Source organism: Microcebus murinus, chromosome 25 (assembly GCF_040939455.1).
Source record: "Microcebus murinus isolate Inina chromosome 25, M.murinus_Inina_mat1.0, whole genome shotgun sequence".
In the NCBI taxonomy this organism is placed as follows: Eukaryota; Metazoa; Chordata; class Mammalia; order Primates; family Cheirogaleidae; genus Microcebus; species Microcebus murinus.
The window spans coordinates 28061646-28075323 of record NC_134128.1 but is presented as its reverse complement, the minus strand read 5'-3'; the positions used below and the strand labels follow the sequence as shown (position 1 = coordinate 28075323).

The window sequence follows — 13678 nt, the reverse complement described above, 5'->3', positions numbered from 1 at the left end:
CACGCAGGAATCTCTGGTGGTGGCACTGGAGGTTGGGGGATCCGGAGTCACACCCAGACCTGCTCGACAGGCCTCCTTTTACTTTTCTTTTCGGATTCATTTTCTTAGAAAGTGTCTCTTATCTCTATGATTGCATTTTCTTTTCTCTCTCTTTTCAAGCAGATGATGGGAGTACAAGTATTGAGGTGACATGTGTTGCCCGTGCCCCCCTCCCCCCTGTCTCCTTATTTATTTCTCATTTTCTCCCAGCGTATTGTGGGGGTACCAATGTTCAGGTCGGGTGCATTGCTCTTTCCCCGCCTCCCCCCTCGGGTCAGAGCTTCAAGTGCGCCCATCCCCCAGTCGGTGCGCACCCACCCCCTCCCTAATGCATGTGTATGCCCACCCCCTCCCCACGCCCGCCCGACACCCACCCGATGAAGGTGATTCCTCGCTGTCCACTTAGGTGTCCATCCGTTCGTACCAATTTGCCGGTGAGCGCGCGCACGTGGTGCTCGTGTGTCCGTTCTTGGGATACCTGGCCTACTGGAACGGGTTCCAGCTCTGGCCAGGAGAACACGAGAGGCGCGCTCTCACCGCTGCTCCTCACAGCCGAATGGCACTCCGTGGTGTCCACGCGCCGCATGTTATTAATGCACTCCTGGATGGATGGGCACTCGGGTCGCTTCCACATCTTTGCGATTGTGAATTGTGCCCTAACTGTCACCCTACCCCTTACCCAGCCCGTCTCCTCTGCCCCTGCCTGACGCGCTCCTCCCCCGCCAGGCCCGTCACTGTCCTCGGCCCCTGCCCCTGCCTGACCGGCCCCTTCCCGCCCCGGCCCGTCACCGTCACCGTCACCGTCCTCTGCCCCTGCCTGACAGGCTCGTCCCCGCCCGGCCCACCACCTGGGCCACTGCCTGACTCGCTCCGCTCCTCCCCGGCCAGGCCCGTCACTGTCCTGGGCCCCTGCCTGACCGGCTCCTTCCCGCCCGGCCTGTCACCGTCCTCTGCCCCTGCCTGACACGCTCCTCCCCGCCCGTCACCGTCCTCGGCCCCTGCCTGACCGGCTCCTCCGTCGCCTGGGCCTTCCAGGGGCTTGGTGTGGACGCTGCTTCCAGGAAGCCCTCCAGGAACCCGGCAGCAGGGCGGCCGCAGCAGTCTGGCGCAGGCATCGCTAAGTCCCCTGCCGGGGACGGGGACGTGCCCCGCTGTGCCGCGGGGGGCCCAGCCTGGTGTCTTCCCTGAGGCCCTGGGGCTGCCGCTCCCCGCAAGGGGAGAGCCTCGGAGGTGGGGACCGCCTCCTGATGGGGACGTCCACGCAGCTCTCCACGTCGGATTCCGGGGCTCTCTGTCCTGCCTGAAGGCCCAGCTGGCCTGCGGGTCCTTAGAGTGGCAGAAACATCCTCAAACTGATATTGCGAGTCCGGTGGTTGTCTGCACTTTTGTGCTGGGCACCCCAGGGAGGCCCAGGGGCTGGCTGGACAACGCGGTCTGCTCGGGTGCTTTGGAGGAGCAACCGATGCCCTTTGGACTTTGGTAGCAGCGTCTCAGGTGTCTCTGAGCCCTGCGCCATGTCGGGGAGGAGGCGGGAGGGGCCGCGACCTGCAGTCGTGTTCCCGGGGTGGCACGGCATGTGGCTTCTTCCACAGGCTGCTTGGCCTGGGCTCCCTGCACCTGGGCCTTTGGGGGACTGGCCCTGTGCTTGCCAACGCTTCCTGCAGGGACCCGGAGCTGGGAGGTGGCATCTCCCAGCCCTGGGCCGGGCAGAGCCCCAGCGGGCCATGCCCACACCCTCTCTCAGCACGGGTCCCCCAGAAGGCTCCTTTGGGACCAGGATTCTCCTGCGGGTGACTTCTTAAAGTCTGGCCCCTGGATGGAGGGGCACCGGGAGTAGAGGAGCCGGAAGCGGAAGGGGGTGCCCATGCGAGGGGACATTTTCAGGCCAAGTACCAGCTTCAGCCTGATCCTCCTGGGAACCCCGGGGTGTACGTCCCACCTCCTGGTTGTCCCGCTCTGAGACAAGGAGCCGGGCTTCGCATTCCCCCAGCAGCCAGTCGTGGGCTGAGGACACCTGGGGCCTTGGGAACTCCCTGGCTTCTCTTTGGATTACCATTTGGAGCTGCTTGGGAATCCTGCCGCCACACACACCCGAGTGCAGGTGTCTTCTGCACGGACTGGGGGCCTCGCGCTTCTGAATGCCACTGGCTCGCCACCCACCCACGGGTGAACCTGGTCAGGGTGCTTTCTCTAAGGAGCAGACTCTGATCCGGGCGGGCTACCGGTGTCTCTGTTTGCTCGTTTCTTTCTTCCATTTCGGGAAAGTCTTCCTTACTGGGTGTGGAAATCTCCTATGCCTTTCCTCGCCTATTCTGTCAGCTTTAAAATTCTCTTTCAGTTGCCACCCTCACAGATGGATTAGGAAACTCTTTTCGGTGCCTTCATTAGTGAAATGACCTCAAGGAAGCTCGAATCCAATATCTAATCGCCGGCTTTTAGCAAGTCCACACCCGAGGGTGGTTGGGGTCCAATCCAGCCCCGGGCCAGGCCCAGGCCCCTTGGACTGGGCCACAGGAGGACACAGAGCAGGGTCCCGGCCCCCACGGGAGCGGTGCCGGCAGTTCTCCAAGGGCTTGGGGGTTTTCCAGAGGTAGGAGATGGAGGGGACTGATTTCTTCAGCGCCCCCCAAACCACCCCGCCCCGCCCCACCCCAGCCATGGGACACATCCCGAGAGACGCCCCTACACTCGCTCCCCTCCCCCATGCGCTGTGCCCCAGCCCTGGCCCTGGGGAATAGGCGGCAGCCCACCCACAGGGCGGGGGCGCAGCTGACAGGGGTTGTGCGGGAGGGCGGCCCCTGGCTGGGGTCAAAGGGTGAGCGCGCGTGCGCAGTCAGCGGCCGCGCGCTGGGGGTGGGGGCGGGTAGGTGAAGGAGGCGAGGTGAGGAGAGGAGGGGGGCTGGAAGGTCTCCACCTTGGCGGGTCCAGCCGTGGAGGCGCATCGTGTCTGTGTGTGTGTGTGTGTGTGTGTAGACAGCCCCCCATCCCACCCCGCCCCGCCACGTCCCTCACCTCAGTCCTCCGGAGTCCGCCCGACCGGGCCGGCGAACTCCACAGGCCCGGCGCGGGTCAGCGCTATCGCGGGGAAGCGCGGTGAGGCTGGCCTCTTGAGCGGGGCAGGGGCGCCCTCCGCGGTCTACGGCCACACCACCCCGAACGCGCCCCATCTCGTCTGCTCTCAGAAGCTAAGCAGCGTCGGGCCTGGTTAGTACTTGGATGGGAGACCGCCTGGGAATCCCGGGTGCCCTAGGCTTTTTTTTTTTTTTTTTGCCTGTTGCTCTGTCCCCTTGCTGGGAGCGCGGCGGCGGGGCGGCCGTCCGGCGGATCACCCCCACCCTCAGCGCCCGCCGCGGTGCCTGCCGCCCCAGCCCGCACCGTGGGGCCTCCTCTTGTCCCAAGCGGGGACACCGCCGCCACGGGGCAGCATGCGTGCCATCTGGACTGTCAGGTCTCAGACCAAAGGTCTGGTCTGTGGGAACCGACACGCTGGAGGAAACCTCGAGAGTCTGAGAGGGGAGGGAGTTCCGGAAGGATTCCAGGATGTCACTTTGAGCGAGTATGTGACCAGAACTCGTCCCGTTGCTTTTGGGGTTCTATGGGCTACAGGCAGGAATCTCTGGTGGTGGCACTGGAGGTTGGGGGATCCGGAGTCACACCCAGACCTGCTCGACAGGCCTCCTTTTACTTTTCTTTTCGGATTCATTTTCTTAGAAAGTGTCTCTTATCTCTATGATTGCATTTTCTTTTCTCTCTCTTTTCAAGCAGATGATGGGAGTACAAGTATTGAGGTGACATGTGTTGCCCGTGCCCCCCTCCCCCCTGTCTCCTTATTTATTTCTCATTTTCTCCCAGCGTATTGTGGGGGTACCAATGTTCAGGTCGGGTGCATTGCTCTTTCCCCGCCTCCCCCCTCTGGTCAGAGCTTCAAGTGCGCCCATCCCCCAGTCGGTGCGCACCCACCCCCTCCCTAATGCATGTGTATGCCCACCCCCTCCCCACGCCCGCCCGACACCCACCCGATGAAGGTGATTCCTCGCTGTCCACTTAGGTGTCCATCCGTTCGTACCAATTTGCCGGTGAGCGCGCGCACGTGGTGCTCGTGTGTCCGTTCTTGGGATACCTGGCCTACTGGAACGGGTTCCAGCTCTGGCCAGGAGAACACGAGAGGCGCGCTCTCACCGCTGCTCCTCACAGCCGAATGGCACTCCGTGGTGTCCACGCGCCGCATGTTATTAATGCACTCCTGGATGGATGGGCACTCGGGTCGCTTCCACATCTTTGCGATTGTGAATTGTGCCCTAACTGTCACCCTACCCCTTACCCAGCCCGTCTCCTCTGCCCCTGCCTGACGCGCTCCTCCCCCGCCAGGCCCGTCACTGTCCTCGGCCCCTGCCCCTGCCTGACCGGCCCCTTCCCGCCCCGGCCCGTCACCGTCACCGTCACCGTCACCGTCCTCTGCCCCTGCCTGACAGGCTCGTCCCCGCCCGGCCCACCACCTGGGCCACTGCCTGACTCGCTCCGCTCCTCCCCGGCCAGGCCCGTCACTGTCCTGGGCCCCTGCCTGACCGGCTCCTTCCCGCCCGGCCTGTCACCGTCCTCGGCCCCTGCCTGACACGCTCCTCCCCGCCCGTCACCGTCCTCGGCCCCTGCCTGACCGGCTCCTCCGTCGCCTGGGCCTTCCAGGGGCTTGGTGTGGACGCTGCTTCCAGGAAGCCCTCCAGGAACCCGGCAGCAGGGCGGCCGCAGCAGTCTGGCGCAGGCATCGCTAAGTCCCCTGCCGGGGACGGGGACGTGCCCCGCTGTGCCGCGGGGGGCCCAGCCTGGTGTCTTCCCTGAGGCCCTGGGGCTGCCGCTCCCCGCAAGGGGAGAGCCTCGGAGGTGGGGACCGCCTCCTGATGGGGACGTCCACGCAGCTCTCCACGTCGGATTCCGGGGCTCTCTGTCCTGCCTGAAGGCCCAGCTGGCCTGCGGGTCCTTAGAGTGGCAGAAACATCCTCAAACTGATATTGCGAGTCCGGTGGTTGTCTGCACTTTTGTGCTGGGCACCCCAGGGAGGCCCAGGGGCTGGCTGGACAACGCGGTCTGCTCGGGTGCTTTGGAGGAGCAACCGATGCCCTTTGGACTTTGGTAGCAGCGTCTCAGGTGTCTCTGAGCCCTGCGCCATGTCGGGGAGGAGGCGGGAGGGGCCGCGACCTGCAGTCGTGTTCCCGGGGTGGCACGGCATGTGGCTTCTTCCACAGGCTGCTTGGCCTGGGCTCCCTGCACCTGGGCCTTTGGGGGACTGGCCCTGTGCTTGCCAACGCTTCCTGCAGGGACCCGGAGCTGGGAGGTGGCATCTCCCAGCCCTGGGCCGGGCAGAGCCCCAGCGGGCCATGCCCACACCCTCTCTCAGCACGGGTCCCCCAGAAGGCTCCTTTGGGACCAGGATTCTCCTGCGGGTGACTTCTTAAAGTCTGGCCCCTGGATGGAGGGGCACCGGGAGTAGAGGAGCCGGAAGCGGAAGGGGGTGCCCATGCGAGGGGACATTTTCAGGCCAAGTACCAGCTTCAGCCTGATCCTCCTGGGAACCCCGGGGTGTACGTCCCACCTCCTGGTTGTCCCGCTCTGAGACAAGGAGCCGGGCTTCGCATTCCCCCAGCAGCCAGTCGTGGGCTGAGGACACCTGGGGCCTTGGGAACTCCCTGGCTTCTCTTTGGATTACCATTTGGAGCTGCTTGGGAATCCTGCCGCCACACACACCCGAGTGCAGGTGTCTTCTGCACGGACTGGGGGCCTCGCGCTTCTGAATGCCACTGGCTCGCCACCCACCCACGGGTGAACCTGGTCAGGGTGCTTTCTCTAAGGAGCAGACTCTGATCCGGGCGGGCTACCGGTGTCTCTGTTTGCTCGTTTCTTTCTTCCATTTCGGGAAAGTCTTCCTTACTGGGTGTGGAAATCTCCTATGCCTTTCCTCGCCTATTCTGTCAGCTTTAAAATTCTCTTTCAGTTGCCACCCTCACAGATGGATTAGGAAACTCTTTTCGGTGCCTTCATTAGTGAAATGACCTCAAGGAAGCTCGAATCCAATATCTAATCGCCGGCTTTTAGCAAGTCCACACCCGAGGGTGGTTGGGGTCCAATCCAGCCCCGGGCCAGGCCCAGGCCCCTTGGACTGGGCCACAGGAGGACACAGAGCAGGGTCCCGGCCCCCACGGGAGCGGTGCCGGCAGTTCTCCAAGGGCTTGGGGGTTTTCCAGAGGTAGGAGATGGAGGGGACTGATTTCTTCAGCGCCCCCCAAACCACCCCGCCCCGCCCCACCCCAGCCATGGGACACATCCCGAGAGACGCCCCTACACTCGCTCCCCTCCCCCATGCGCTGTGCCCCAGCCCTGGCCCTGGGGAATAGGCGGCAGCCCACCCACAGGGCGGGGGCGCAGCTGACAGGGGTTGTGCGGGAGGGCGGCCCCTGGCTGGGGTCAAAGGGTGAGCGCGCGTGCGCAGTCAGCGGCCGCGCGCTGGGGGTGGGGGCGGGTAGGTGAAGGAGGCGAGGTGAGGAGAGGAGGGGGGCTGGAAGGTCTCCACCTTGGCGGGTCCAGCCGTGGAGGCGCATCGTGTCTGTGTGTGTGTGTGTGTGTGTGTAGACAGCCCCCCATCCCACCCCGCCCCGCCACGTCCCTCACCTCAGTCCTCCGGAGTCCGCCCGACCGGGCCGGCGAACTCCACAGGCCCGGCGCGGGTCAGCGCTATCGCGGGGAAGCGCGGTGAGGCTGGCCTCTTGAGCGGGGCAGGGGCGCCCTCCGCGGTCTACGGCCACACCACCCCGAACGCGCCCCATCTCGTCTGCTCTCAGAAGCTAAGCAGCGTCGGGCCTGGTTAGTACTTGGATGGGAGACCGCCTGGGAATCCCGGGTGCCCTAGGCTTTTTTTTTTTTTTTTGCCTGTTGCTCTGTCCCCTTGCTGGGAGCGCGGCGGCGGGGCGGCCGTCCGGCGGATCACCCCCACCCTCAGCGCCCGCCGCGGTGCCTGCCGCCCCAGCCCGCACCGTGGGGCCTCCTCTTGTCCCAAGCCGGGACACCGCCGCCACGGGGCAGCATGCGTGCCATCTGGACTGTCAGGTCTCAGACCAAAGGTCTGGTCTGTGGGAACCGACACGCTGGAGGAAACCTCGAGAGTCTGAGAGGGGAGGGAGTTCCGGAAGGATTCCAGGATGTCACTTTGAGCGAGTATGTGACCAGAACTCGTCCCGTTGCTTTTGGGGTTCTATGGGCTACACGCAGGAATCTCTGGTGGTGGCACTGGAGGTTAGGGGATCCGGAGTCACACCCAGACCTGCTCGACAGGCCTCCTTTTACTTTTCTTTTCGGATTCATTTTCTTAGAAAGTGTCTCTTATCTCTATGATTGCATTTTCTTTTCTCTCTCTTTTCAAGCAGATGATGGGAGTACAAGTATTGAGGTGACATGTGTTGCCCGTGCCCCCCTCCCCCCTGTCTCCTTATTTATTTCTCATTTTCTCCCAGCGTATTGTGGGGGTACCAATGTTCAGGTCGGGTGCATTGCTCTTTCCCGCCTCCCCCCTCGGGTCAGAGCTTCAAGTGCGCCCATCCCCCAGTCGGTGCGCACCCACCCCCTCCCTAATGCATGTGTATGCCCACCCCCTCCCCACGCCCGCCCGACACCCACCCGATGAAGGTGATTCCTCGCTGTCCACTTAGGTGTCCATCCGTTCGTACCAATTTGCCGGTGAGCGCGCGCACGTGGTGCTCGTGTGTCCGTTCTTGGGATACCTGGCCTACTGGAACGGGTTCCAGCTCTGGCCAGGAGAACACGAGAGGCGCGCTCTCACCGCTGCTCCTCACAGCCGAATGGCACTCCGTGGTGTCCACGCGCCGCATGTTATTAATGCACTCCTGGATGGATGGGCACTCGGGTCGCTTCCACATCTTTGCGATTGTGAATTGTGCCCTAACTGTCACCCTACCCCTTACCCAGCCCGTCTCCTCTGCCCCTGCCTGACGCGCTCCTCCCCCGCCAGGCCCGTCACTGTCCTCGGCCCCTGCCCCTGCCTGACCGGCCCCTTCCCGCCCCGGCCCGTCACCGTCACCGTCACCGTCACCGTCCTCTGCCCCTGCCTGACAGGCTCGTCCCCGCCCGGCCCACCACCTGGGCCACTGCCTGACTCGCTCCGCTCCTCCCCGGCCAGGCCCGTCACTGTCCTGGGCCCCTGCCTGACCGGCTCCTTCCCGCCCGGCCTGTCACCGTCCTCGGCCCCTGCCTGACACGCTCCTCCCCGCCCGTCACCGTCCTCGGCCCCTGCCTGACCGGCTCCTCCGTCGCCTGGGCCTTCCAGGGGCTTGGTGTGGACGCTGCTTCCAGGAAGCCCTCCAGGAACCCGGCAGCAGGGCGGCCGCAGCAGTCTGGCGCAGGCATCGCTAAGTCCCCTGCCGGGGACGGGGACGTGCCCCGCTGTGCCGCGGGGGGCCCAGCCTGGTGTCTTCCCTGAGGCCCTGGGGCTGCCGCTCCCCGCAAGGGGAGAGCCTCGGAGGTGGGGACCGCCTCCTGATGGGGACGTCCACGCAGCTCTCCACGTCGGATTCCGGGGCTCTCTGTCCTGCCTGAAGGCCCAGCTGGCCTGCGGGTCCTTAGAGTGGCAGAAACATCCTCAAACTGATATTGCGAGTCCGGTGGTTGTCTGCACTTTTGTGCTGGGCACCCCAGGGAGGCCCAGGGGCTGGCTGGACAACGCGGTCTGCTCGGGTGCTTTGGAGGAGCAACCGATGCCCTTTGGACTTTGGTAGCAGCGTCTCAGGTGTCTCTGAGCCCTGCGCCATGTCGGGGAGGAGGCGGGAGGGGCCGCGACCTGCAGTCGTGTTCCCGGGGTGGCACGGCATGTGGCTTCTTCCACAGGCTGCTTGGCCTGGGCTCCCTGCACCTGGGCCTTTGGGGGACTGGCCCTGTGCTTGCCAACGCTTCCTGCAGGGACCCGGAGCTGGGAGGTGGCATCTCCCAGCCCTGGGCCGGGCAGAACCCCAGCGGGCCATGCCCACAACCTCTCTCAGCACGGGTCCCCCAGAAGGCTCCTTTGGGACCAGGATTCTCCTGCGGGTGACTTCTTAAAGTCTGGCCCCTGGATGGAGGGGCTCCGGGAGTAGAGGAGCCGGAAGCGGAAGGGGGTGCCCATGCGAGGGGACATTTTCAGGCCAAGTACCAGCTTCAGCCTGATCCTCCTGGGAACCCCGGGGTGTACGTTCCACCTCCTGGTTGTCCCCCTCTGAGACAAGGAGCCGGGCTTCGCATTCCCACAGCAGCCAGTCGTGGGCTGAGGACACCTGGGGCCTTGGGAACTCCCTGGCTTCTCTTTGGATTACCATTTGGAGCTGCTTGGGAATCCTGCCGCCACACACACCCGAGTGCAGGTGTCTTCTGCACGGACTGCGGGCCTCGCGCTTCTGAATGCCACTGGCTCGCCACCCACCCACGGGTGAACCTGGTCAGGGTGCTTTCTCTAAGGAGCAGACTCTGATCCGGGCGGGCTACCGGTGTCTCTGTTTGCTCGTTTCTTTCTTCCATTTCGGGAAAGTCTTCCTTACTGGGTGTGGAAATCTCCTATGCCTTTCCTCGCCTATTCTGTCAGCTTTAAAATTCTCTTTCAGTTGCCACCCTCACAGATGGATTAGGAAACTCTTTTCAGTGCCTTCATTAGTGAAATGACCTCAAGGAAGCTCGAATCCAATATCTAATCGCCGGCTTTTAGCAAGTCCACACCCGAGGGTGGTTGGGGTCCAATCCAGCCCCGGGCCAGGCCCAGGCCCCTTGGACTGGGCCACAGGAGGACACAGAGCAGGGTCCCGGCCCCCACGGGAGCGGTGCCGGCAGTTCTCCAAGGGCTTGGGGGTTTTCCAGAGGTAGGAGATGGAGGGGACTGATTTCTTCAGCGCCCCCCAAACCACCCCGCCCCGCCCCACCCCAGCCATGGGACACATCCCGAGAGACGCCCCTACACTCGCTCCCCTCCCCCATGCGCTGTGCCCCAGCCCTGGCCCTGGGGAATAGGCGGCAGCCCACCCACAGGGCGGGGGCGCAGCTGACAGGGGTTGTGCGGGAGGGCGGCCCCTGGCTGGGGTCAAAGGGTGAGCGCGCGTGCGCAGTCAGCGGCCGCGCGCTGGGGGTGGGGGCGGGTAGGTGAAGGAGGCGAGGTGAGGAGAGGAGGGGGGCTGGAAGGTCTCCACCTTGGCGGGTCCAGCCGTGGAGGCGCATCGTGTCTGTGTGTGTGTGTGTGTGTGTGTAGACAGCCCCCCATCCCACCCCGCCCCGCCACGTCCCTCACCTCAGTCCTCCGGAGTCCGCCCGACCGGGCCGGCGAACTCCACAGGCCCGGCGCGGGTCAGCGCTATCGCGGGGAAGCGCGGTGAGGCTGGCCTCTTGAGCGGGGCAGGGGCGCCCTCCGCGGTCTACGGCCACACCACCCCGAACGCGCCCCATCTCGTCTGCTCTCAGAAGCTAAGCAGCGTCGGGCCTGGTTAGTACTTGGATGGGAGACCGCCTGGGAATCCCGGGTGCCCTAGGCTTTTTTTTTTTTTTTGCCTGTTGCTCTGTCCCCTTGCTGGGAGCGCGGCGGCGGGGCGGCCGTCCGGCGGATCACCCCCACCCTCAGCGCCCGCCGCGGTGCCTGCCGCCCCAGCCCGCACCGTGGGGCCTCCTCTTGTCCCAAGCGGGGACACCGCCGCCACGGGGCAGCATGCGTGCCATCTGGACTGTCAGGTCTCAGACCAAAGGTCTGGTCTGTGGGAACCGACACGCTGGAGGAAACCTCGAGAGTCTGAGAGGGGAGGGAGTTCCGGAAGGATTCCAGGATGTCACTTTGAGCGAGTATGTGACCAGAACTCGTCCCGTTGCTTTTGGGGTTCTATGGGCTACACGCAGGAATCTCTGGTGGTGGCACTGGAGGTTGGGGGATCCGGAGTCACACCCAGACCTGCTCGACAGGCCTCCTTTTACTTTTCTTTTCGGATTCATTTTCTTAGAAAGTGTCTCTTATCTCTATGATTGCATTTTCTTTTCTCTCTCTTTTCAAGCAGATGATGGGAGTACAAGTATTGAGGTGACATGTGTTGCCCGTGCCCCCCTCCCCCCTGTCTCCTTATTTATTTCTCATTTTCTCCCAGCGTATTGTGGGGGTACCAATGTTCAGGTCGGGTGCATTGCTCTTTCCCCGCCTCCCCCCTCGGGTCAGAGCTTCAAGTGCGCCCATCCCCCAGTCGGTGCGCACCCACCCCCTCCCTAATGCATGTGTATGCCCACCCCCTCCCCACGCCCGCCCGACACCCACCCGATGAAGGTGATTCCTCGCTGTCCACTTAGGTGTCCATCCGTTCGTACCAATTTGCCGGTGAGCGCGCGCACGTGGTGCTCGTGTGTCCGTTCTTGGGATACCTGGCCTACTGGAACGGGTTCCAGCTCTGGCCAGGAGAACACGAGAGGCGCGCTCTCACCGCTGCTCCTCACAGCCGAATGGCACTCCGTGGTGTCCACGCGCCGCATGTTATTAATGCACTCCTGGATGGATGGGCACTCGGGTCGCTTCCACATCTTTGCGATTGTGAATTGTGCCCTAACTGTCACCCTACCCCTTACCCAGCCCGTCTCCTCTGCCCCTGCCTGACGCGCTCCTCCCCCGCCAGGCCCGTCACTGTCCTCGGCCCCTGCCCCTGCCTGACCGGCCCCTTCCCGCCCCGGCCCGTCACCGTCACCGTCACCGTCACCGTCCTCTGCCCCTGCCTGACAGGCTCGTCCCCGCCCGGCCCACCACCTGGGCCACTGCCTGACTCGCTCCGCTCCTCCCCGGCCAGGCCCGTCACTGTCCTGGGCCCCTGCCTGACCGGCTCCTTCCCGCCCGGCCTGTCACCGTCCTCGGCCCCTGCCTGACACGCTCCTCCCCGCCCGTCACCGTCCTCGGCCCCTGCCTGACCGGCTCCTCCGTCGCCTGGGCCTTCCAGGGGCTTGGTGTGGACGCTGCTTCCAGGAAGCCCTCCAGGAACCCGGCAGCAGGGCGGCCGCAGCAGTCTGGCGCAGGCATCGCTAAGTCCCCTGCCGGGGACGGGGACGTGCCCCGCTGTGCCGCGGGGGGCCCAGCCTGGTGTCTTCCCTGAGGCCCTGGGGCTGCCGCTCCCCGCAAGGGGAGAGCCTCGGAGGTGGGGACCGCCTCCTGATGGGGACGTCCACGCAGCTCTCCACGTCGGATTCCGGGGCTCTCTGTCCTGCCTGAAGGCCCAGCTGGCCTGCGGGTCCTTAGAGTGGCAGAAACATCCTCAAACTGATATTGCGAGTCCGGTGGTTGTCTGCACTTTTGTGCTGGGCACCCCAGGGAGGCCCAGGGGCTGGCTGGACAACGCGGTCTGCTCGGGTGCTTTGGAGGAGCAACCGATGCCCTTTGGACTTTGGTAGCAGCGTCTCAGGTGTCTCTGAGCCCTGCGCCATGTCGGGGAGGAGGCGGGAGGGGCCGCGACCTGCAGTCGTGTTCCCGGGGTGGCACGGCATGTGGCTTCTTCCACAGGCTGCTTGGCCTGGGCTCCCTGCACCTGGGCCTTTGGGGGACTGGCCCTGTGCTTGCCAACGCTTCCTGCAGGGACCCGGAGCTGGGAGGTGGCATCTCCCAGCCCTGGGCCGGGCAGAGCCCCAGCGGGCCATGCCCACACCCTCTCTCAGCACGGGTCCTCCAGAAGGCTCCTTTGGGACCAGGATTCTCCTGCGGGTGACTTCTTAAAGTCTGGCCCCTGGATGGAGGGGCACCGGGAGTAGAGGAGCCGGAAGCGGAAGGGGGTGCCCATGCGAGGGGACATTTTCAGGCCAAGTACCAGCTTCAGCCTGATCCTCCTGGGAACCCCGGGGTGTACGTCCCACCTCCTGGTTGTCCCGCTCTGAGACAAGGAGCCGGGCTTCGCATTCCCCCAGCAGCCAGTCGTGGGCTGAGGACACCTGGGGCCTTGGGAACTCCCTGGCTTCTCTTTGGATTACCATTTGGAGCTGCTTGGGAATCCTGCCGCCACACACACCCGAGTGCAGGTGTCTTCTGCACGGACTGGGGGCCTCGCGCTTCTGAATGCCACTGGCTCGCCACCCACCCACGGGTGAACCTGGTCAGGGTGCTTTCTCTAAGGAGCAGACTCTGATCCGGGCGGGCTACCGGTGTCTCTGTTTGCTCGTTTCTTTCTTCCATTTCGGGAAAGTCTTCCTTACTGGGTGTGGAAATCTCCTATGCCTTTCCTCGCCTATTCTGTCAGCTTTAAAATTCTCTTTCAGTTGCCACCCTCACAGATGGATTAGGAAACTCTTTTCGGTGCCTTCATTAGTGAAATGACCTCAAGGAAGCTCGAATCCAATATCTAATCGCCGGCTTTTAGCAAGTCCACACCCGAGGGTGGTTGGGGTCCAATCCAGCCCCGGGCCAGGCCCAGGCCCCTTGGACTGGGCCACAGGAGGACACAGAGCAGGGTCCCGGCCCCCACGGGAGCGGTGCCGGCAGTTCTCCAAGGGCTTGGGGGTTTTCCAGAGGTAGGAGATGGAGGGGACTGATTTCTTCAGCGCCCCCCAAACCACCCCGCCCCGCCCCACCCCAGCCATGGGACACATCCCGAGAGACGCCCCTACACTCGCTCCCCTC

The 13678-nt window shown here is 64.3% G+C and overlaps 3 pseudogenes; all 3 read left to right on the top strand.

The window, feature by feature from the left end:
* The first annotated feature begins 3173 nt into the window (after positions 1-3173).
* Positions 3174-3292, top strand: LOC142864577 (uncharacterized; annotated as a pseudogene).
* Positions 3293-6821: 3529 nt separating this feature from the next.
* LOC142864575 (uncharacterized) lies at positions 6822-6940 on the top strand (annotated as a pseudogene).
* Positions 6941-10467: 3527 nt separating this feature from the next.
* Positions 10468-10586, top strand: LOC142864574 (uncharacterized; annotated as a pseudogene).
* Positions 10587-13678: the final 3092 nt, after the last annotated feature.